This window comes from Pristiophorus japonicus, unplaced genomic scaffold, assembly GCF_044704955.1.
Source record: "Pristiophorus japonicus isolate sPriJap1 unplaced genomic scaffold, sPriJap1.hap1 HAP1_SCAFFOLD_35, whole genome shotgun sequence".
In the NCBI taxonomy this organism is placed as follows: domain Eukaryota; kingdom Metazoa; phylum Chordata; class Chondrichthyes; family Pristiophoridae; genus Pristiophorus; species Pristiophorus japonicus.
In genome coordinates, this window is record NW_027253324.1 from 8630205 (window position 1) to 8653899 (window position 23695).

General features: G+C 45.0%; 1 non-coding gene across 1 annotated transcript; it reads right to left on the reverse strand.

Annotated features, from left to right (window-relative positions):
* Positions 1–1102: 1102 nt before the first annotated feature.
* On the reverse strand, positions 1103–1174 carry trnaw-cca (transfer RNA tryptophan (anticodon CCA)). Its single transcript has one exon. It is a non-coding gene; the product is annotated as a tRNA-Trp (tRNA).
* Positions 1175–23695: the final 22521 nt, after the last annotated feature.

The following is a 23695-nucleotide window of genomic DNA, read 5'->3' on the forward strand; positions in this document are numbered from 1 at the left end:
ATTACCAGACCCTTGCTCCAAGGTCTGCCTCACTGTTTCCCCGGTGTCAGGCAGAGATACGCCTGCTGCCCTCATTTATTTCATGTGACAGGACACAAAAGTTCAAATCAACCTGCAGGTGGCCACACACAGCGCTGAGTAGTCAGGATGGCCGGGCGGTCGAAGGTGCTGTGTTCAGGTCACTGTCTCCTCTTCACGTGTGTTCAGCTTGAATTCCATTTCTAACAATTATTATCTTTAAACGGAACACATTTGTTTGACACCACGGCCAACTCCTTCAAAGTGGGATTCAGCAGTTCAGCTGCTCGCTTAACATTTCCGTCTGACCTGGTGCTGGAGTTTGTAAAAGAGAGTCAGTGCAGAAGATTCAACCTTTCACCTTATTCCTGAGCACCACCTTCTTACCTGAGGCCAGAAAGTCTCAAGCCGTGCATTCCTGATCCTAACCACTCGCTGCTAAATGGCCAGCTCCTGTTCCGATGTGCAAAGTCTGGGAAACACGAGATCAATTCCTACCACACTCACTGCCTTCCTAAATACAGCACCGTCATTCTATTCTCGTAAAACCAGCTCCTGAAGTATCGGCCAGCTGTGTAGGTTAAAGCTCTGGTTATGTTCCTCGCATTGTGTCAATTGCAGTGTTTCAGTAGTGTAGTGGTTATCACATTCGTTTAACACGTGAAAACTCCCCGCATCGCATCCCCACGTAAACATTTTGAACATTGATCAATTAAAGATTAGAGAAAATGAAATAATTAACATGAATGGTTCAATATTTACAAAGTTGTTGTTTGTTTCTGCTTCATGATTAAAAATAATAAACACCAGAAGTGGGATTTGGAACCTTGTCTTCAAGATAGATTTTGAACTGAACACAGCACCTTCGACCACTTGGCCATCCTGACTACTCACTGCTGTGTGTGGCCACCTGCAGATTGATTTTGAAATTTTGTGTCCTGTCACATGAAATAATTGAGGGCAGCAGGCGTATCTCTGCCTGACACATGGGGAAACAGTGAGACAGACCTTGGAGCAAGGGTCTGTTTATTTTCAAACAGCAAATGAAATATTAATTCTGGAAGAACAATATCCAAAAGAACAGTGACCACGACGTGATTTGAACACGTAACCTTCTGCTCTGGAGTCAGACGCGCTACCGTTGCGCCACGAGGCCTACACAGTAAGCTGGAGATGTTCGGCTTTATGAAGGTTCTGCAATACAAGGGGCTTTAAAATTACTGCCCATTCCCACCAGATAGCGCAAGCAGCGCTCACCGGACAGTCACCGTATGGTTTTTTTCTTAACCTTTTGTCTTGCTTTCATGGGAAAGCATCATGAATTAACCCCTCACCTTCTTTTGCTCAATCAAACAAATGCTAACTCAGGGACACTCCATACTTCAATCATTTGTCCTTTGTTTTGTGCAATGTATAGAATGACTCGACAGACTTGTTACTGTAAACTCACTCTACTGTAAATCTGGTTCAACTTTACTTATTCCCAAAGTGCCCACGTGACATAGTACTCGCTCTTAAATACCAGGGCCCGCGCACACGCGCGTACAGCCCGATGACCTCCGACAGTGGCGCCCCCTGGCGTCTAGTGACCCCAAGCATCAATACATGACACTTTGCATCTGACTGTTAAACCATATCCCATTTTACTCACTGTATTTTAATAGGCGGGGAATTTAAAGTCCCTTGTATTGCAGAACCTTCATATAGACGAACATCCCTTAACTACTGTGTACACCTCGTGGTTTAACGGTAGTGCGTCTGATTCTAGATCGAAGGGCTGCTTGTTCAAATCATGTCGGGGTCACTGTTCTTCTAGAATTGTTGTTTCACAATAACCAGACCCTTGCTGCAATGTCTATCTCACTGTTTAGTAGTGGTAAGGTTGGGGACAGCATCAAACAAGAAATAAGGGATGTATGCAGTGGTGGTACAGCAGTTATCATGGGTGACTTTAATCTACTTATAGTTTGGGTTAACCACATGGTCGTAATGTGGTGAAGGAGGATTTCCTGGAGCGTGTTTGGGATGGGTTTCTCGACCAATATGTTGAGGAACCAATAAGAGAGCTGGCCATCCTATACTGGGTGATGTGTAATGAGAAGCGTCTAATTAGCAATCTTGTTGTGCGGGGCCACTTAGGGAAATGTAACATAATATGGTAGAATTCTTCATTAAGGTGGAGAGTGTCACAGTTAATTCAGAAACTAGGGTCCTGAAATTAAGGAAAAGGAACTTTGACGGTCTGAGGTGTGAATTTGGCAATTCTAGAATAGACTGGCCAAGGATACTAAAAGAGTTGACAGTGGATAGGCAATGGTAAACATTTAATGATCACACGGGTGAACTTCAGCAATTGTACATCCCTGTCTGGAGTAAAAATAGAACGGAGAACGTTGCTCAACCGTGATTAACAAGGGAAATTAAGGATAGTTTTAAAACCAAGGAAGAGGCACAAAAATTGGCCAGAAAAAGCAGCAAACCTGAGGACTGGGAGTAATTTAGAATTCAACAGGGGAAGACTAAGGATTTCATTAGGAGGGGAAGCTTGCTTGGAACATAAAAGCTTCTGTAAATATGTGAAGAGAAAAAGATTAGTGAAGACAAAGGTAGGTCCCTTGCAGTCGGATTCAGGTGAATTTACAATGGGTAACAAAGAAATGGCAGACCAAAAGAACAAATAATTCGGTTCTGTCTTCACGAAGGAAGACACGAATAATGTTCCGAATGTACTTGGGGACCGAGGGTCGAGTGAGAAGGAGGATCTGAAGGATATCCTTATTAGGCGGGAGATTGTGTTAGGCAAATTGATGGGATTGAAGGCTGATAAATCACCAGGGCCTGATAGTCTGCGTCCCAGAGTATTAAGGAAGTGGCCCGAGAAATAGTGGATGCATTGGTGGTCATTTTCCAATATTCTATTGACTCGGGATCAGTTCCTATGGACTGGAGGGTAGCTAATGTAACACCACTTTTTAAAAAAGGAGGGAGAGAGAAAACGGGTAATTATAGATCAGTTAGCCTGACATCAGCAGTGGGGAAAATGTTGGAATCAATTATTAAAGATGAAACAGCAGGGCATTTGGAAAGCAGTGACAGGATCAGTCCAAGTCAGCATGGATTTATGAAAGGGAAATCATGCTTGACAAATCTTCTGGAATTTTTGACGATGTAACTTGCAGAGTGGACTAGGGAGAACCAGTGGATGTGGTGTATTTGGACTTTCAGAAGGCTTTTTACAAGGTCCCACACAAGAGATTGGTGTGCAAAGTCAAAGCACATGGTATTGGGGGTAATGTACTGAAGTGAATAGAGAACTGGTTGGCAGACAGGAAGCAGAGATTCGGGATAAACGGGTCCTTTTCAGAATGGCAGGCAGTGACTTGTGGAGTGCCGCAGCGCTCAGTGCTGGGACCCCAGCTCATTACAATACAAATCAATGATTTGGATGAAGGACTTGTGTGTAATATCTCCAAGTTTGCAGATGACACTAAACTGGGTGGCGGTGTGAGCTGTGAGGTGGACGCTAACAGGCTGTAGGGTGACTTGGACAGGTTAGGTGAGTCGGCAAATGCATGGCAGATGCAGAATAATGTGGATAAATGTGAGGTTATCCATTTTGGGGGCAAAAACACTGGGGCAGAATATTATCTGAATCGCGGCAGATTAGGAAAAGGGGAGGTGCAACGAGACCTGCGTGTCATGGGTCATCAGTCATTGAAGGTTGGCATACAGGTGCAACAGGCAGTGAAGAAGGCAAATGGTATGTTGGCCTTCATAGCTCGGGTCTTTGAGTATAGGAGCAGGGAGTTCTTACTGCAGCTGTACAGGGTCTTAGTGAGGCCTCACCTGGAATATTGTGTTCCGTTTTGGTCTTCTAATCTGAGGAAGGACGTTATTGCTGTTGAGGGAGTGCAGGGAAGGTTCACCAGACTGATTCCCGGGATGGCTGGACTGTCATATGAGGAGAAACTGGATCAACTGGGCCTTTATTCACTGGAGTTTAGAACGATGAGAGGGTATCTCATGGAAATGTATAAGATTCTGACGGGACTGGACAGGGTAGATGCGGGTATATTGTTCCCGATGTTGGGGAAGTCCAGAACCAGGGGACATAGTCTTAGGATAAGCGGTAGGCCAATTAAGAAGGATATGCGGAGAAACCTCTTCACTCAGAGAGTTGTTAACCTGTGGAATTCCCTGCAGAGGTGTATGGGGAACTGTGGCTGATATTTTGCCGGACCCCAGCACACAAATATCAGCATTTGATGTTTTGCTAAATGTCTTGGTTCCTGCAACAAGGTGGCCGCACATGCGCCATGAACCGTCCAAGATGGCGGCCAGTGACCCCGCTGACCCGGGCCTGTCACCACGGGGCCATCCCAGGGCCTGTGGCCTGTGATTGGGGCCTGGGACCTAAAGCAGATGTTTATGAGGCTCACCAGCCCACTTACATCTCCAATTCCTGCCCCGCACCGACAACCGACCGTCTCCTGTCCAATATCATCTGGGCTCCACCAATGTAACAAACAGGGTGGATCAAGGGGAACCAGTGGATGTGGTGTATTTGGACTTCCAGAAGGCATTGACAAGGTGCCACATAAAAGGTTACCACACAAGATTAAAAAAAACATGGGTTTGGGGGTAATATATTAGCATGGATAGAGGATTGGCTAACTAACAGAAAACAGAGAGTCGGGATAAATGGTTCATTCTCGGGTTGGAAATCAGTAACTAGTCGGGTGCCACATGGATCAGTGCTGGGACCCCAACTATTAACAATCTACATTAACGACTTTGAAGAAAGGACCGAGTGTAATGTAGCCAAATTGTTGGGGTGGAAACTATGTTAAAGAATATGACTCAGACACCCATCTGCTCAAGTGGAAAACACCCAAGTTTATTTTTTGTATACAGAGACTCGGCCGAGTTGGAGATCAGTCTAAAAGCTCCGCAGCCTCTTGCCCCCGAACTCGCCCGGCTGTTCCATATTAATCTCACAACCCACAAGCACGTGCGTCATTGTGGTTACAATGGATGAAGAAAAACCTTTCACAATAAAGTACATGGGACCCTGAGTTCAGCGTTTAGGGCATTCGTTCCTCCTTATCAGAGAAAAAACATGCATACATCTGTTTGCACTACAACCATACTTTGTCCAACTTCTTCTTTCCACATGACTCAGAATCAGCAGACTTTATTTGACCATTTTAACATCGCCAGAATGCATAAAGCGGAGTTTCTAAAAATTCCCACTACACTGATGATACAAAGATGGGAGGAAAAGCAATGTGTGAAGAGGTCACAAAAAATCTGCAAAAAGGACATAGGAAGGCTAAGTGAGTGGGCATAAATTTGGCAGATCGAGTAAAATGTGGGAAAGTGTTAGGTCATGTACTTTGGCAGAACAAGAAATCAAAGAGAAAATTATTATTTAAATGGAGAAAAATTGCAAATTGCTACAGTACAGTGGGTCCTGGGGGTACTTGTGCACGAAACAAAAGTTTAGTATTTAGGTACAGCAATTGAACAGAAAATCCAATGGAATCTTGGTCTCTATAGCAAAGGGGATGGAGTATAAAAGCAGGGAAGTCTTGCCACAGTCATACAGGGTATTAGTGTGGCCACACTTAGACTACTGCGTGCAGTTTTGGTTTCCACATTTATGAAAGGATATACTGGCTTTGGAGGCAGTTCACAGAAGGTTCCTAAGTTGATTCCGGAGATGAGGTGTTGAATTATGAGGAACGTTTGAGGAGCTTGGGCCTCCACTCATTGGAATTCAGAAGAATGAGAGGTGATCTTATCGAAACGTATAAGGTTTTGAAGCAGCTTGACCAGTTCGATGCAGAGAGGATGTTTCCACTGATAGGGGAGACTAGAATACGGAGCATAATCTCAGAATAAGGGACCTCCCATTTAAAACTGAGATGAGGAAAAATTTCTTCTCCCAGAGCATTGTAAATCTGTGGAATTCACTGCCTCAGAGAGCTGTGGAAGCTGGGTCATTGAATAACTTTAAGAGATTGACAGTTTCTTAACCGATAATGGATTAAAGGTTTATGGGGAGTGGGCAGGCAGGTGGACCCAAGTCCTATTGAGCAATGATCCTATTAAATGGCGGAGCAGGCTCGATGTGCCTTGTGGCCTCCTCGAGCTCCTATTTATTATCTTCTTATGTTACCCTCCCCTTCAGTGCTGACTCTGGCTGGATTCAGTTCCGCTCACTGGTTCCCCTCTCCTCCCCTGAAGGTGCTGACTCTGTCTGGGTTCAGTTCTACACTCACTGATTCCCTTCCCCTGAAGGTGCTGACTCTGTCTGGGTTCAGTTCTACACTCACTGGTTCCCCTCCCTTGAAGGAGGGAGATATACACCTTATCTAACCAGTGTTGTACCTGCCCTTGGAATGTCTGGTGGAGAGTGTTGAGGAAGCTTTACTCGGTATCTAAGCAAGGCAAGAAAACCCTTCCTTAGATAAGGAGACCAAAACTGTGCACACTACTCCAAGTGTGGTCTCACCAAGGCCCTGTACAATTGTAGAGTGAGATTTGAGAGGATTACCCTTTATCTAAATTAAGCTGTACGCGGCCCGAGGAGTGTTTATTTGGAAAGTGTAGAAGGAGCTTTACTTCGTATCTCACCAATGCACTACGTACCCTGGGAGTGTTTGATGCGACTGGGTAGAGGGAGCTTTACTCTATTTAACGCGTGCTGTACCGGCCCTGGCTGTGTTTGATGGTACAATGCAGTTGGAGCTTTACTTTGTATCTGAGTCAAGATAAATGGGGTGATTTTTCCATTGGCAAACTAGCTCCAGCATTGTCATAGGCGTCGGTGCTCAGTCCTCAATCTATATTAATGACTTGGATGAAGGGACCGAGTGCAATCTCGAAAAGTTTGCTGATGATACAAAGATGGGTGGGAAAGAAACTTGTGAAGAGGACACAAAAATCTATAAAGGGATACAGACATGCTAAGTGAGTGGGCAAAAAAATTCGGCAGATGGAGTATAATGTGGGAAAATGTGAGGTTATCCACTGGGGCAGAAAAAATAAAAAACAAATTATAATTTAAATGGATAAAAATTGCAAAGTGCTGCAATACAGTCGCAACTTGGGGTCCTTGTGCATGAAACACAAAAAGTTAGTATGCAGGTACAACAAGTAATCAGGAAAGCAAATGGAATCTTGGCCTTTATTGCAAGGTGGATAAAGTATAAAAGCAGTTAAGTCCTGCTACAACTGTACAGAATATTGGTGAGGACACGCCTAGAGTACTGCATACAGTTTTGGTCTCTGTATTTAAGGAAGAATGTATTGGTTTGGAGGCTGTTCAGAGAAGGTTCACTAGATTGATTCAAGAGATGAGGGGGTTGACTTATGAAGATAGGTTGAGTAGGTTGGGTCTCTACCCATTGGAGCTCAGAACAATGAAAGGTGATCTTATCAAAACATATAAGATAATGAAGGGGCTCGACAAGGTGAATGCAGAGAGGATATTTGCAACCATAGGGAAAACTAAAACTAGGGATCATAGTCTCAGAATAAGAGGCAGTCCATTTAAAACTGAGATTAGATGGAATTTCTTCTTTGAGGGTTGTAAATCTATGGAATGTCTGCCCCAGAGAGCTGTGGACTCTGGGCCATTGAATATATTAAAGGAGGAGATCGACAGATTTTTGAGCAATAAGGGAATAAAGTGTCATGGGGAGCGGGCAGGGAAGTGGAGCTGAGCCCAAGATCAGATCAGCCATGATCTTATTAAATGGTGGAACAGGCTCGAGGGGCCAAGTGCCTACTCCTGCTCCTATATCTTATATTATGATCTACCCTGTGCTGTACCTGCCCTGGGATTATTTGTAGGGATAGTGTAGAAAGAGCTTTACTCTGTATCTAACACGTGCTACCTGCCCTAGGATTATTTGTTGGGACAATGCAGAGGGAGAGATTACTCTATATTTATCCCGTGCTGTACTTGCCCTGGGAGTGTTTGATGGGACTGTGTAGATGGAGCATTATTCTGTATCTAACCAATGCTGTATCTACCCTGCAATGCTTTGCATAGTGTCGAGGGAGAAATACACCATACCTAACCAGTGTTGTACATGCTCTTGGAATGCCTGGTGGGACAGTGTTGAGGGAGTTTTATGCTGTATCTAATGCATGCGGTACCTGCCCTGGCAATGTCCGATGGAACAGTATATAGGGAGATTTATTCAATATTTAAACCATGTTGTACCTGTTCTGGGAGTGTTTGATGCGGCAGAGTAGAGGGAGCTTTACTCTGTATCTATCCCGTGCTGCAGTTGCATTGGGAGTGTTTGATGCGACAATGTAGAGGGAACTTTATTCTGTATCTAACCAATGAAGTATCTACTCTAGAATGCTTGAGACAGTGTAGAGGGAGATATACTCCATATCTAGCCTGTGTTGTACCTGCCCATGGAATGTCTGGTGGGACAATGTTGAGGGTGCTTTGCTCTATATCTAAGCAAGGCAAGTATCCTTCCTTAGATAAGGCGACCAAAGATGTGCACAGTCCTCCAGGTGTGGTCTGACCAAGGCCCTGTACAATTATTTAGTGAGGTTTGAGAGGGTAACCCTTTCACTAAATTATGCTGTACTTGCCCTTGGAGTGTTTATTTGGAAAGTGTGGAGGAAGCTTTACTCTGCATCTAACCACAGCAGTACCTGCTCTGGGAGTGCTTGATGGGACAGTGTAGAGGGAGCTTTACTGTGTATCTAACGCATGCTGTTCCTGCCCTGGGAGAGTTTTATGGGACAATGTAGAGGAACTTTACTCTGTATCTAACCTGTGCAGTTCCTGCCATGGGAATGTCCAGTGGGAAAATGTGTATCTAATCTGTGCTGTAACTGCCCTTTGAGTGCTTTATGGGACAGTGTTGTGGGAGAAATTACTCTGTATTTAACCTGTGCTGGAGCTGCCCTGTGAATGTTGTTGGGGACTGTGAAGAGGGAGATTTATGCTGGACCTAACCTGTTCCGTACCTGCCCTGGGAGAGTTTGACGGGACAGTCTCGAGGGAGCTTTACTCTGTATCTGACCCGTGCTTTACCTACCCTGGGACTATTTGATGGGACGGTGTAGAGGGAGCTTTATTCTGTATCTAACCTGTGTTGTAACTGGCCTGGGAGTGTTCGATGCGACAGTGAAGAGGGAGCTTTACTCTGTAACTAACCCATGTGCAATTGCCCCGGGAGTGTTTGGGATATTGTAGACTGAGATTTACTCTGTATCAACCATGGTAGTGTTTGGTACAGGATGGAGTGAGATTTACTCTGTCTCTAACCCGTGCAGTACCGGTAGTCTGGACAGCAATAGTAGGGAAAATGCTAAAATCTATTATTAAGCACGTAGTAACAGGGCACTTCGGAACGAATAACAGGATTGGGCAGAATTAACACGGATTTATGAAAGGTAAATTGTTCTTGACAAATCTGTCAGTGTTTTTTCAGGTAACTAGCAGGATAGATAAGGGGGAACCACTGGATGTGGTGTATTTATATATACAGAAGGAATTCGATGAGGTGCCACTCAAGAGATTATTGAATAAATTTAGTGCTCATGGGATTGGGCGTTATATTCTAGCAAGGATTAAGGATTGCTTAACGGACAGAAAACAGAGAGTAGGAATAAACAGGCCATTTTCGGGTTGGCAGGCACTTACTGGTGGGGTCGTACGTCCCTTGGGAGCACAATATATAAGCAAGCCTCCCATGCTGTACCATCACTCTGGAGTTTGAATAAAGGAGCAAAGGTCAAAATTACTCATAAGGGTGTTAAAAAAACAAGCCTGAAGGCTTTGTGTCTTAATGCAAGGAGTATCCGCAATAACGTGGATGAATTAACTGTGCAAATAGATGTTAACAAATATGATATGATTGGGATTACGGAGACGTGGCTCCAGGATGATCATGGCTGGGAACTCAACATCCAGGGGTATTCAACATTCAGGAAAGATAGAATAAAAGTAAAAGGAGGTGGGGTAGCATTGCTGGTTAAGGAGGAAATTAAGGTAATAGTTCGGAAGGACATTAGCTTGGATGATGTGGAATCTATATGGGTAGAGCTGCAGAATACCAAAGGGCAAAAAACCTTAGTGGGAGTTGTGTACAGACCTCCATACAGTAGAACTGATGTTGGGGAGGGCAACAAACATGAAATTAGGGGTGCATGCATGAAAGGTGCAGCAGTTATAATGGGTGACTTTAATATGCACATAGATTGGGTTAACCAAACTGGCAGCAATACGGTGGAGGAGGATTTCCTGGAGTGCATAAGGGATGTATTTTTAGACCAATATGTCGAGGAACCAACCAGGGGGGAGGCCATCTTAGACTGGGTGTTGTGCAATGAGAGAGGTTTAATTAGCAATCTCGTTGTGCGAGGCCCCTTGGGGATGAGTGAGCATAATATGGTGGAATTCTGCATTAGGATGGTGAATGAAACAGTTAATTCAGAGACCATGGTCCAGAACTGAAAGAAGGGTAACTTTGAAGGTATGAGGTGTGAATTGGCTAGGATTGATTGGCGAATGATACTGAAGGGGTTAACTGTGGTTGGGCAATAGCAGACATTTAGAGACCGCATGGATGAACTACAACAATTGTACATTCCTGTCTGGCGTAAAAATAAAAAAGGGAAGGTGGCTCAACCGTGGCTATCAAGGGAAATCAGGGATAGTATTAAAGCCAAGGAAGTTGCATACAAATTGGCCAGAAATAGCAGAGAACCCGGGGACTGGGAGAAATGTAGAACTCAGCAGAGAGGACAAAGGGTTTGATTAGGGCAGGGAAAATGGAGTATGAGAAGAAGCTTGCAGGGAACATTAAGACGGATTGCAAAAGTTTCTATAGATATGTAAAGAGAAAAAAGTCAGTAAAGACAAACGTAGGTCCCCTGCAGTCAGAATCAGGGGAAGTCATAACGGGGAACAAAGAAATGGCGGACCATTTGAACAAGTACTTTGGTTCGGTATTCACTGAGGAGGACACAAACAACCTTCCGGATATAAAAAGGGTCGGAGGGTCTAGTAAGGAGGAGGAACTGAGGGAAATCCTTATTAGTCGGGATATTGTGTTGGGGAAATTGATGGGATTGAAGGCCGATAAATCCCCAGGGCCTGATGCGACTGCATCCCAGAGTACTTAAGGAGGTGGCCTCGGAAATAGTGGATGCAGTGACAGTCATTTTCCAACATTCCATTGACTCTGGATCAGTTCCTATGGAGTGGAGGGTAGCCAATGTAACCCCACTTTTTAAAAAAGGAGGGAGAGAGAAAACAGGGATTTATAGACCGGTCAGCCTGACATCGGTAGTGGGGAAAATGATGGAATCAATTATTAAGGATGTCATAGCAGTGCATTTGGAAAGAGTTGATATGATAGGTCCAAGTCAGCATGGATTTGTGAAAGGGAAATCATGCTTGACAAATCTTCTGGAATTGTTTGAGGGTGTTTCCAGTAAAGTGGACAAGGGAGAACCAGTTGATGAATATTTGGACTTTCAGAAGGCTTTCGACAAGGTCCCACACAAGAGATTAATGTGCAAAGTTAAAGCTCATGGGATTGGTGGTAGTGTGCTGACATGGATTGAGAACTGGTTGTCAGACAGGAAGCAAAGAGTAGGAGTAAATGGGGACTTTTCAGAATGGCAGGCAGTGACTTCCGGGGTGCCGCAAGGTTCTATGCTGGGGCCCCAGCTGTTTACTCTGTACATTAATGATTTAGACGAGGGGATTAAATGTAGTATCTCCAAATTTGCGGATGACACTAAGTTGGGAGGCAGTGTGCGCTGCGAGGAGGATGCTACGAGGCTGCAGAGCGACTTGGATAGGTTCGGTGAGTGGGGAAATGCATGGCAGATGAAGTATAATGTAGATAAATGTGAGTTTATCCACTTTGGTGGTAAAAACAGAGAGACAGACTATTATCTGAATGGTGACAGATTAGGAAAAGGGGAGGTGCAAAGAGACCTGGGTGTCATGGTACATCAGTCATTGAAGGTTGGCATGCAGGTACAGCAGGCGGGTAAGAAACCAAATGGCATGTTGGCCTTCATAGCGAGGGGATTTGAGTACAGGGGCAGGGAGGTGTTGCTATAGTTGTACAGGGCCTTGGTGAGGCAACACCTGGAGTATTGTGTACAGTTTTGGTCTCCTAACCTAAGGAAGGACATTCTTGCTATTGAGGGAGTGCAGCGAAGGTTCACCAGACTGATTCCCGGGATGGCGGGACTGACCTATGAAGAAAGATTGGATCAACTGGGCTTGTATTCACTGGAGTTCAGAAGAATGAGAGGGGACCTCATAGAAACGTTTAAAATTCTGACGGGGTTAGACAGGTTAGATGCAGGAAGAATGTTCCCAATGTTGGTGACCTCCAGGACCAGGGGACACAGTCTAAGGATAAGAGGTAAGCCATTTAGGACCGAGATGAGGAGGAATTTCTTCACCCAGTGAGTGGTGAACCTGTGGAATTCTCTACCACAGAAAGTTGTTGAGGCCAATTCACTAAATATATTCAAAAAGGAGTTAGATGAAGTCCTTACTACTAGGGGAATCAAGGGGTATGGTGAGAAAGCAGGAATGGAGTACTGAAGTTACATGTTCAGCCATGAACTCATTGAATGGCGGTGCAGGCTAGAAGGGCCGAATGGCCTACTCCTGCACCTATTTTCTATGTTTCTATGTTTCTATGTTTCTAAAATGGTGGAACTACGGGGGAAGTGTTCCATTGGTTAATACAGGTTACAGCAATTTCATTGGCTGGTACAGTGCAATTAATTTTATTGGATAGAGTAAATTCTACTGATACCATTGGTACATTGAGTTCTGGCGACTGTTGCAGAGGAAAAGCCTTTGCATGTTATGTGTTAATTTTCTGCGAAAGTCTTCCCAGGCTTATTCTCAGGCTAATGTTCTTGGCAGACATATGGCTACCATCTACTTAATAGAGGCATTGTCCCTGATATCTTCTGTGGCTGGAACATCGTGGCCTCCTCACATTATATCTGAGAGTTGTCTACATAAATATTGTGCGTGTTCTTATCTCCGAAGCGAATTTCTCTGACCTCAGTGTTTCTGCCGAACACAGCTATGTTTCCATGAACGCAATTTAAATATTACTCTCAGTCTTCCTTACTTTATTTTAATTACACCGAATTACTTTACCTCTAATTAAAGTTTTTCGCTCTAACACTCATATACATCCACATCTAGCCAGTCTTGAGCCTGGGAGCCTCTGTCTCCAAGCACTGGTTTTGGCAGAGCTCATCTTCAACCTCAATGCAAGCTTTTTTTGTTATGTTTTTAAGTTTCCATGCTGACGACGCAATACAGGATTTTGATAGTAATGAGTCCTAACTAAGTGCATTACAATTTGAAAAAACTATTTATAATTTATTATTTTCAACAGTTTGCAAGTGCTCTGTGTGATTCTACCTTCAGAGAAGCGACATGAGCGATAAACTAAGACAGATCTGAGCTCCTCGGTATTATTTCCCAGTGCGTTTGTTTCGCAGTGAAATGTGTGACGTAACACCATAATGACTGCTGGCAGAGCCAGAGCCTTGCGTCAGCAGAAAATCCAAACCATTGTCTTTGTCTTTGCAGAAGCAAGCTTTTCAATGAATGTCCTTAGTTGATTTTATACTTGCAATGCCTAATCCCTCAAAATACTCACCAAAGCCTGTATTCTTACAGCTGGATGACAGTTGTAATCTCCTTGTGAGGTGCAGTTTGTTCAGGTCATGTTCCCGAGCTGCCCCAGGGAGGGGGGAGTGTGAGATGTCCCTTTGCGGTGCAGCATCTGAATCTGAGATGCCCCACGGAGGGGAAAGTGTGTGATGTCACTGTGGGATGCAGTGTGTTCATTGTCTGGCCTTGAGCTGCCCCAGAGAGCGCGCCGTGTGTGATGTCCCTGTGAGGTGCAGTAAGCCGTGAGTCTGACACTGGGCTGTCCCAGGGAGGGGGCAGTGTGTGATATCACTGTGGTGTGCAGTGTCTGACCGTGAGCTGGCCGGGAAGCGGGCGGTGTATGATGTACCTCTGTGGTGCAGTCTTTTCAGTGTCTGACCATGAGCTGCCCCAGGAGTGGGCAGTGCGTGATGTCCCTGTGGGGTGAGATAAAGCGAGAGTCTGACCCTGAACTGCACCAGGGAGGGGTTAATGTGTGATGACACTCTGGGATGCAGTGTCTACCCCTCAGCTGCCGCAGGGAGAGGCAGCGTGTGATGTACTTGTGGGGTGCAGTGCCTGAACCTGAACTGCCCCAAGGAGCGGGCAATGTGTGCTGACGCTGTGGGTTGCATATCCTCAGTGTCAGACCCTGGGCTGCCCTAGGGAGGAGGCAGTGTGAAATGTCCCTCAGGGATGCAGTAAGTGGTGAGTCTGACCCAGAGCTGCCCCACGGAGAGGCAGTGTGTGATGTCCCTGTGGGTGCAGTATGTTCAGTGTCTGATCCAGAGCTGCCCCAGGGAGGGGGCAGTGTGAAATGTCCCTGTGGGATGCAGTAAGTGGTGAGTCTGACCCAGAGCTGCCCCAGGGAAGGTGCTGTGTGTGATGTCCCTGTACGGTGCAGTATGTTCAGTGCCTGACCCAGAGCTGACCCAGGGATGGTGCAGTATGTGATGTCCCTGTGGGGAGCTGTATGCTCAGAATCTGACCCTGAGTTCTCCTCACACATACTTTTCTCGGGGACAGTTACACGCTTCTCAGTTGGAATTAAATTGTCGGACATCCCCATCTGCTGGACGCAGGTGGCACTACTGAACAGATCGTGATGGCTCAGCCGTTTCACAGAGTAATCTAATTGCAACGACCGGCAAGAAGAATTAATCTTATTTCGGTTGTATTGACGTCATACTTGGAAGTTTACAGTATTGGAAGTAAGCACTTTAAAAAGCCCATCACTCTTTACGTTATTTGAAAAATATACAGAATAGTATCCACAGCTCAGGTACAGTTCAGACCTGGATGTGATTAAAACTTGCACGAACAGCAGAAGTGATCAGGTCGACTCTCTTATGAACTGCTCGGTGTGTGTTTCAGCAGAAAGCTCCAGTAAGTACCTCCCTTTCCACACTGGGGGCTGGTGAACATAGAAATATAGAAACAGAGAAAATAGGTGCAGGAGTAGGCCAATCTGCACTTCGGGAGTGCACCGTCATTCAATAAGATCATGGCTGAACATTCCCTCAGTACACCTTTCCTGCTTTCTCTCCATACCCCTTGAAAACCTTAGCTGTAAGCGCCATATCTAACTACCTCTTGAATATATCCAATGAAGTGGCATCAACAACTCTCTGCGGCAGGGAATTCCATAGGTTAAGAACTCTCTGAGTGAAGAAGTTTCTCCTCTTCTTAGTGCTGAATGGCAAACGTCATGCCCTAAGACACAGTCCCCTGGTTCTGGACTTCCCTAACATCGGGGACATTCTTCCCACATCTAACATTTCCAGTTCCCTCAGAATCCTATCGGTTTCTATGAGATCCGCTCTCATCCTTCTAAACTCCAGTGAATGAAGGCGCAGTTGATCCAGTCTCTCCTCACATGACAGTCCAGCCATCCCTGGAATCAGTCTGGTGAACCTTCGTTGCACTCACTCAATAGCAAGAACGTCCTTCCTCAGATTAGGAGACCAAACTAAACACAATACTCCAGGTGAGGCATCACCAAGGCCCTGTGCAACTGTAAAAGACCTCACTGTTCCTATCGACAAATCCCTGTGCTATAAAGGCCAACACGCAATTTTCCTTCTTCACTGCCTGCTGTACCTGCATGTCAACTTTCAATGACTGATGAAACATGATACCAAGGTCTCGTTGCATCTCTCCTTTTCTTAATCTGCCGAAATTCAGATAATATTCTGCCTTTCGTGTTTTCCACCAATTGCACATTATACTGCATCTGCCATTCATTTGTCCACTCATCTTACCTGTCCATGTCACCCTGCAGCCCTTTAACGTCCTCCTCATAGCTCACACCGCCACCCAGTCTAGTGCCATCAGCAAACTTGGAGATAATACACTCAATTCGTTCATCTAAACCGTTAATGTATATTATAAAGAGCTGGGGTCACAGCACTGAGCCCTGTGGCACTCCACCAGTCACTGCCTGCCATTCTGAAAAGGACCCGTTTATCCCGACTCTCTGCTTCCTGTCTGCCAACCAGTTCTCTATCCACATCAGTACACTACCCCCAATACCATGCGCTTTGATTTTGCACACCAATCTCTCGTGCGGGACCTTGTCAAAAGCCTTTTGAAAGTCAAAAACAACACATCCACTGGTTCTCCCTTGTCCACTCTGCTAGTTGCATCCCCCAAAAATGCCTGAAGATTCGTCAAGCATGATACCCCTTCATAAATCCCATGGTGACTTGGTCCGATCATGGTCACTGCTTTCAAAATGCGCTGCTATTTCATCCGTAACGATTGATTCCAACATTTTCCCCACTACTGATGTCAGTCTAACTTCTCTATAATTGCCAGTTTTCTGTTTCCCTTCTTTTTTTAAAAAGTGGTGTTACGTTAGCTACCCTCCAGTCCATAGGAACTGATCCAGTATCGACAGACTGTTGGAAAATGATCACCAATGCATCCACTATTTCTAGGGCCACTTCCTTATGTACTCTGTATGCAGACTATCAGGCTCCCGGTATTTATCGGCCTTCAAACCCATCAATTTCCCTAAAACAATGTCCTGCCGAATAAGGATATCCTTCAGTTCCCCCTCACCAGACCCATTGTCCCCGAGTACATTCGGACGTTATTTCTGCATTCCTTCGTGAAGACAGAACCGAAGTATTTGTTCAATAGGTCTGTCATTTCTTTGTTCCCCATTATAAATTCAACGAATCCGATTGCAAGCGACATACATTTGCCTTTACTAATCTTTTTCTCTTCACATTTCTTTAGATGCTTTTGCAATCAGTTTTTATGTCCCTGCAAGCTTCCTCTCGTAATCTATGTTCCTCCCCTCAATTAAATCAGTAGTCCTCCTCTGTTGAATACTAAATTTCTCCCAGTCCTCAGGTTTGTAACTTTTTCAAGCCAATTTATATTCCTCTTCCTTGGCTTTAACACTATCCTTAATTTTCCTTGTTAGCCATGGTTGAGCCACCTTCCCCGTTTCATTTTTACCCTAGACAGAGATTATAATTGCTGAAGTTCATCCATGTGATCTTTAAATGTTTGACATTGCTTATCCACCATCAACACTTTAAGTATCCTTAGGAAGTCTTTTCTAGCCAATTCACGCCTCATACCGTCGAAGTTACCTTTCCTTAAGTTCTGCACCCTAGTTTCCGAATTAATTGTGTCACTCTCCATCTTAATAATGAAATCTACCATATTATGGTCACTCTTCCCCAAGGGGCCTCGCACAAAATAATTGCGAAATAATCCCTTCTCATTACACATCACATTATGATGGTCAGATCTCCAGTTGGTTCCGAGACATATTGGTCTAGAAACAATACCTAATACACTCTCGGATATTCTCCCCCACTGCATTGCTACCAGTGTGGTAAGCACAATCAATATGTAGATTAAAGTCGCCCATGATAACTGATGTAACTTTATTACACACACCGCTTATTTCTTGTTTGATGCTGTCCCCAACATCACTACTACTGTCTGGTGGTCCCACTAACGTTTTCTGCACTTAGGAATTACGCAGCTCCACCCATAACTATTCCACATCATCCAGACTAATGTCCCTACTTACTAAAGCATTAATTTCCTCTTTAATCAGCAACGCCACCCCGCCTCCTTTTCCTCCCTCCTGTCCTTCAAAATATTGAAAACCCCTGGCTGTTGCGTTCCCAACCTTCGTCAACCTGGAGCCATGTCTTTGTGATGCAAAATACATCATATCCTTTCTCACAGAGATTTCACGCTTGTATTTTCAACACACTTTGCCTCTTCAGAATGTTTCTGTTATGCGGCCCTTTTTGTTGTTTGCCTTGGGTTTATCTGCCCTCCACCTTTACTATTCCCCTTTCTATCTTTTGATTCTGCCTCCATTTTACTTCCCTCTATCTCCCTGCATAGGTTCCCATCCCCCATGATGGTAGCTTAAATCCTCCCCAATATCACTAACAAACCCTCTCCCGAGGACATTGATTCCGGTCCTGCCCAGGTGCAGACCATCCGGTTTGTACTGGTCCCACCTCCCCCAGAACCGGTTCCCATGTCCTCGGAATTTGAATCCCTCCCTCTTGCACCACTTCTCAAGCCACCTATTCATCTGAGCTATCTTGCAATTCCTCCTCTGACTAGCACGTGGCACTGTTACCATTCTTGAGATTGCTCCCTTTGAGATCCTAGCTTTTAATTTAGCTCCTAGCTCCCGAAATTCGTCTCGTAGGACCTCATCCCGTTTTTTACCTACATCGTAGGTACCTACAGCACCACGACAATTGACTGTTCACCCTCCATTTTCAGAATTTCCTGCACCCATTCCGAGACATTCTTCACTGCTGCACTAGGGTGGCAACATACCATCCTGGCGTCTCGGTTGCGGCTACAGAAACGCCTAGCTATTCCCCTTACAATCGAATCCCCTCTCACTATAACTTTCCCACTGATTTTCCTGTGCAGCAGAGGCTCCCACGGTGCCTTGACCTTGGCTGCTGCTGCTCCCACCTGATGAGTCATCCCCCTCAAAAGTACCAAAAACGGTGTATCTGTTTTGCAGGTGGCAGGACGCATGTGACCCCTAGACTTCCTTCCTTGCACTGCTCTCCCCAGTGTGAACTCGCTGATGCACCATCAAGCGGGAGGGATGGGTGGATCCATTGCCATACTCGGTACATTTAACAGCATATGGACATAAGAAGATAATAAATAGGAGCAGGAGCAGGCCACGTTGCCCTTCGAGCCTGCTCCACCATTTAATACGACCAAGCCTGATCTGATCACGGATTCATGTCAACTTCCCTGCCTCTTCCCCATAACCAGTTATCCCCACATCTGTTAATAAACTGTCTATTTCTGTCTTAATTTTATTCAATGACCCACCTTCCGCAGCGCTCTGAGGCAGCGAATTTAACACCTCTACTAAGCTTTGAAAGAAGAAATTCCTCCTCATATCACGATTAAATGAGCGTTGCACCTCCCCTTTTCCTAATCTGCCGCCATTCAGAATATTATCTGAATGATAGCAGATTAGGAAAAGGGGAGGAGCAACAAGACTTGGGTGTCATGGTGCATCAATCATTGAAAGGTGGCATGCAGGTACAGCAGGCGGTGAAGAAGTCAAATTGGTTGTTGACCTTCATAGCGAGGGGATATGAATATAGTAGCAGGGAGGTCTTACTGCAGTTGTACAGGGCCTCAGTGAGGCCTCACCTGGAATATTGTGTTCAATATTTGTCTCCTAATCTGAGCAAGGACGTTCTTGCTATTGACAGAGTGCAGCGAAGGTTTACCAGACTGATTCCCGGGATGGCACGACAGACATATGAGGAGAGACTGGAGCGACTGGGATTGTATTCACTGGAGTTCAGAAGGATGCGAAGGGATCTCATAGAAACAACTAAAATTCTGTCCGAACTCGACAGGTTAGATGCAGGAAAAATATTCCCGAAGTTGTAGAAGTCCAGAACCAGCGGATAGTCTTAGGATAAGGGGTAGGCCATTTAGGACTGAGATGAGGAGAAACGTCTTCACTCAGGGAGTTGTGAACCTGTGGAATTCCCTACTGCAGATATTTGTGAATGCCAGTTAATTGGATATAGTCAAGAGGAAGTTAGATATGGCCCTTACAGCTAAATGGATGAAGGGTTATGGAGAGAAAGTTGCAAATGGGTACTGAGGTGAATGATCAGCCATGAACTTATTGAATGGTTGTGCAGGTTCGAAGGGCCGAATGGCCTACTCCTGCAACTATTTTACATGATTCTTTGTTTTTAATGTCCCCTTATTCTAAGATTTACCTTGTTTCTCTCCGCTGTGAATCCACTGCAGTTGCATGGGGTTCGTGGACTGAGTGAATCCCTTCGCACGCCCGTGGCAGGAAAACAATCTCTCTCCAGTGTGAACTCTTTGGTGTGTCAGCAGGTGGAACGAGTGCGTAAATGACTTTCCACAGTAAGAGCCTCTGAGTGGTAGCTCTCGTCAGTGTGAACTATCGCGTGCTTCTGCACGCCGGATGATTTATTGATTTGCTTCCCACACAAGGCACAGAACTACCTCCCTTTGATGTGAACACGCTGATTATTTTCCAAATATCACTATTACCAACCTAACGTTTTTGGACTTCACAATAACTTGCCTAAATTATTGCTCCTCGATTTTGCTCCCAACGCATCATTTGTCGGCGTGGAAGTAAGTCCTCTTCATGCTTGACCAATCTTCAAGAATCTTTTGAGGATTTAACGAGTAGAGTGGACTAGGCGGAACCAGTGGTTGTGGTGTCTTTCAAAAAGCGTTGGACAAGGGCCCACACAAGAGATGGTTGTGCAACATTAATGCACATGGTATTGGTGGTAATATTTTGACGTGGATAGAGTTATGTTTGGCAGACAGGAAGCAGAGATTCGGGATGAACGGGTCCTTTTCAGAATGGCAGGCAGTGACTAGTTGGGTGCAGATGGGCTCAGTGCTGGGACCCCAGCAATTTACAATTTACATCGATGATTTAGGTGAAGGAATTGTGTGTAATATCTCCCAGTTTGAAGATGATACTAAGCTGGGTGGCGGTATGAGCTGTGAGGAATATGCTAAGAGGCTGCAGGGTGAGTTGGACAGGTTCAGTGTTTGGGCAAATGCATGACAGATGAGGTATAATGTGGATAATTGTGAATTTATCAATTTTGATGGCGAAAACTTGAAGGCAGAATATTATCTGAATGGTGGCTGATTCGGAAAAGGGGAGGTGCAACGAGACCTGGGAGTCATGGTGCATGTGTTATTGAAAGTTGACAAGTGGTGAACAAGACAAATTGCATGTTCGCGTTCATAGCGAGGGGATTTGAGTATTGGAGCAGGGAGGTTTACTGCAGTTGTACAGGGCCTTGGTGAGGCATCACCTGGATTATCATGATCAGTTTTGGTGTCCTAATCTGAGGAAGGACCGTCTTGCTATTGAGAGAGTGCAGCGAAGTTTCACCAGACTGATTCCCGGGATGCATGGCTGGCATCTGAGAAGAGATTGGATCCACTGGGCCTGTATTCACTGGAGTTTAAATGAATGAGAGTGGACCTCTTCGAAACATATTAAATTCTGACGGGACTCGACAGTTTAGATGCAGAAAGAATGTTCCCAATGTTGGGGAAGTCCAAAGCTACTGGTCACAGTATAAGGATAATGCGTAAGAAATTTAGGACCGAGATAAGGAGAAACCTTTTCACTCAGAGAGTTGTGAACCTGTGGAATTCACTACCACAGAGAGTTGTTGATGCCAATTCGTCAAATATATTCAAAATATGGCCCTCACGGATGGATCAATGGGTATGGAGAGAAATCAGGAAAGGGCTACTGATGTGAATGATCAGTCATGTTCTTATTGAATGATGGTGCAGTCTGGAAAGGCCGAATGGCCTATTCCTGCAACTATTTTCTATATTTATATGTTTCTATATTTCGTGGGACTGCCGATGATGCTGATGGTGATTCACCCGGACTGTAGGCCCCTCATAGGGAGACCGTTGCAGACAGTGCGTGAGTGAGAGTATTATTATTCACGCGAATCACTGGCCACGCCGGGGAGAGCAGCTCGCTCACAATATCAGGACACAGGGAGTCTGATGCAGGAACATTTCTGCGTCTTCTCATTGCTTAATTAATTTCAGAATCAGTGTTAAGGGATATTTCCCTACATTATTCAACTGCTGTCTGAACTTAGTCTGGGTCACGGCATAAATTGCCGTGTTTGTGCAGCAACTCAGCAGCTGCAGCATTATTCCAACGTCCATTACATAAATAGGTATATATACAGGATCATAACCCAAAAAGTACATCTGGGTCCATATAGAATTCACCATAAACACCACCCACAACAGGATGAAATTGCCGGAGATAGCAAACAATAAATTGATGTAATTCCTGCGGCTCGCCATCTCTGAGTCACTGGGACACTCCCCACTGCTGGCACCCCGGAGTTGCCTGCGGGCTCTGCTGGCTAATATAATATGCCTGGCGGTGACAGTATTGAGCAGCAGAATCAGAGCAAATTGGATACATGGGATGAGAATAGAATAAAGGAATATGATTGCTGCCCAGACCAGTGAATTCAGGACATCATCTGTTATAAAGAAAAACCAGGGCATGTTTTCAAGTATATAGAAATGTGTCAACCTAAAATACCAGAACATGTTCTTGAACCCGCTCAGCAAAGTCACGGTTCCCACAAACACAGCCGCCGTTCTCTCGGTGCAATATGTAGTTTTCAGCTTCTGGCAACAAATGGCCACAAAGCGATCAAAGGTGAAACTGACGGTGAACCAGACAGAACAGTCTGTGGCTGCGTGAAGTAAGACGGCGTGAATATTACACAAGTGGAAGAACCGCACGAAATGGAACTCTTTCTGGTAAAGAATCGGAATGTGCCTCAGTATCAGGTCGAGGATAATGACGAGGAGATCCGTCGCTGCCATGGCCACCAGATAGCGAGTGACACATCTGGAGAGCCCGCACTTTCCACGAGGCAGGATCACAATCGTCAGGATGTTAACTGTCAGGCAGGGAAATAAACAGGTAAATTAAACATTAATTTTGGAGCAAGGAATAGACTCCAAACTAAAATAATTAACAATCATTGACAAGGTAATCACCAAATAAATTAATTTATCAGCATTAAATCAGACGACCCATCCCTCAGTCAATGAGCCGCCAAATGCTTATGTAACATCATCATCATAGGCAGCCCCTCGAAATCGAGAAAGACTTGCTTCCACCCTAAAAGTGAGTTATCAGGTGACTGAACAGTCCAACATGGTAATTACAGTCTCTGTCATAGGCGGGAAAGAGAGTGGTTGAAGAAAAGGGTGGGTGGGGAGTCTGGTTTGCCACACGCTCATTCCGCAGCCCTCGCTTGGTTTCTACATTTTCTTGGCGACGACTCGAGGTGATCAGCGCCCTTCCGGATGCACTTTCTCCACTTAGGGTGGTCTTTTGCTCGGAGCTACCATGTGTCGGTGGGGATGTTGCATTTTAATATGGAAGCTTTGAGGGTGTCCTTGAAACGAGTATTTAAAGTATTTGAATACAAATGGAAGAGATTAATTGCTGCAGCTTTTCACCTGTTGGTTTCCACTTGTGCAGAGAATATCAGACGAGAAAATATGAAAGTTTGTTCATATTCTAAGTTCCTAAGTTGAAATCAGCTGGGGTTGTTTAATGCTCCCTCATTATAGAAACACAGAAAATATAGAAAATAGTTGCAGGAGTAAGCCATTCGGCCCTTCGAGCCTGCACCGCCATTCAATGAATTCATGGTTGAACATGCGACTTCAGTACCACTTTCCTGCTTTCTCGCCATACCCCTTGATCTCCCTGGTAGAAAGGACTATATTTAACTCCTTTTTGGATATATTTAGTGAATTAGCCTCAACAACTTTCTGTGGTAGAGAATTCCACAGGTTCACCACTCTCTGGATGAAGAAGTTTCTCCTCATCTCAGTCCTAAATGGCTTACCCCTTATCCTCAGACT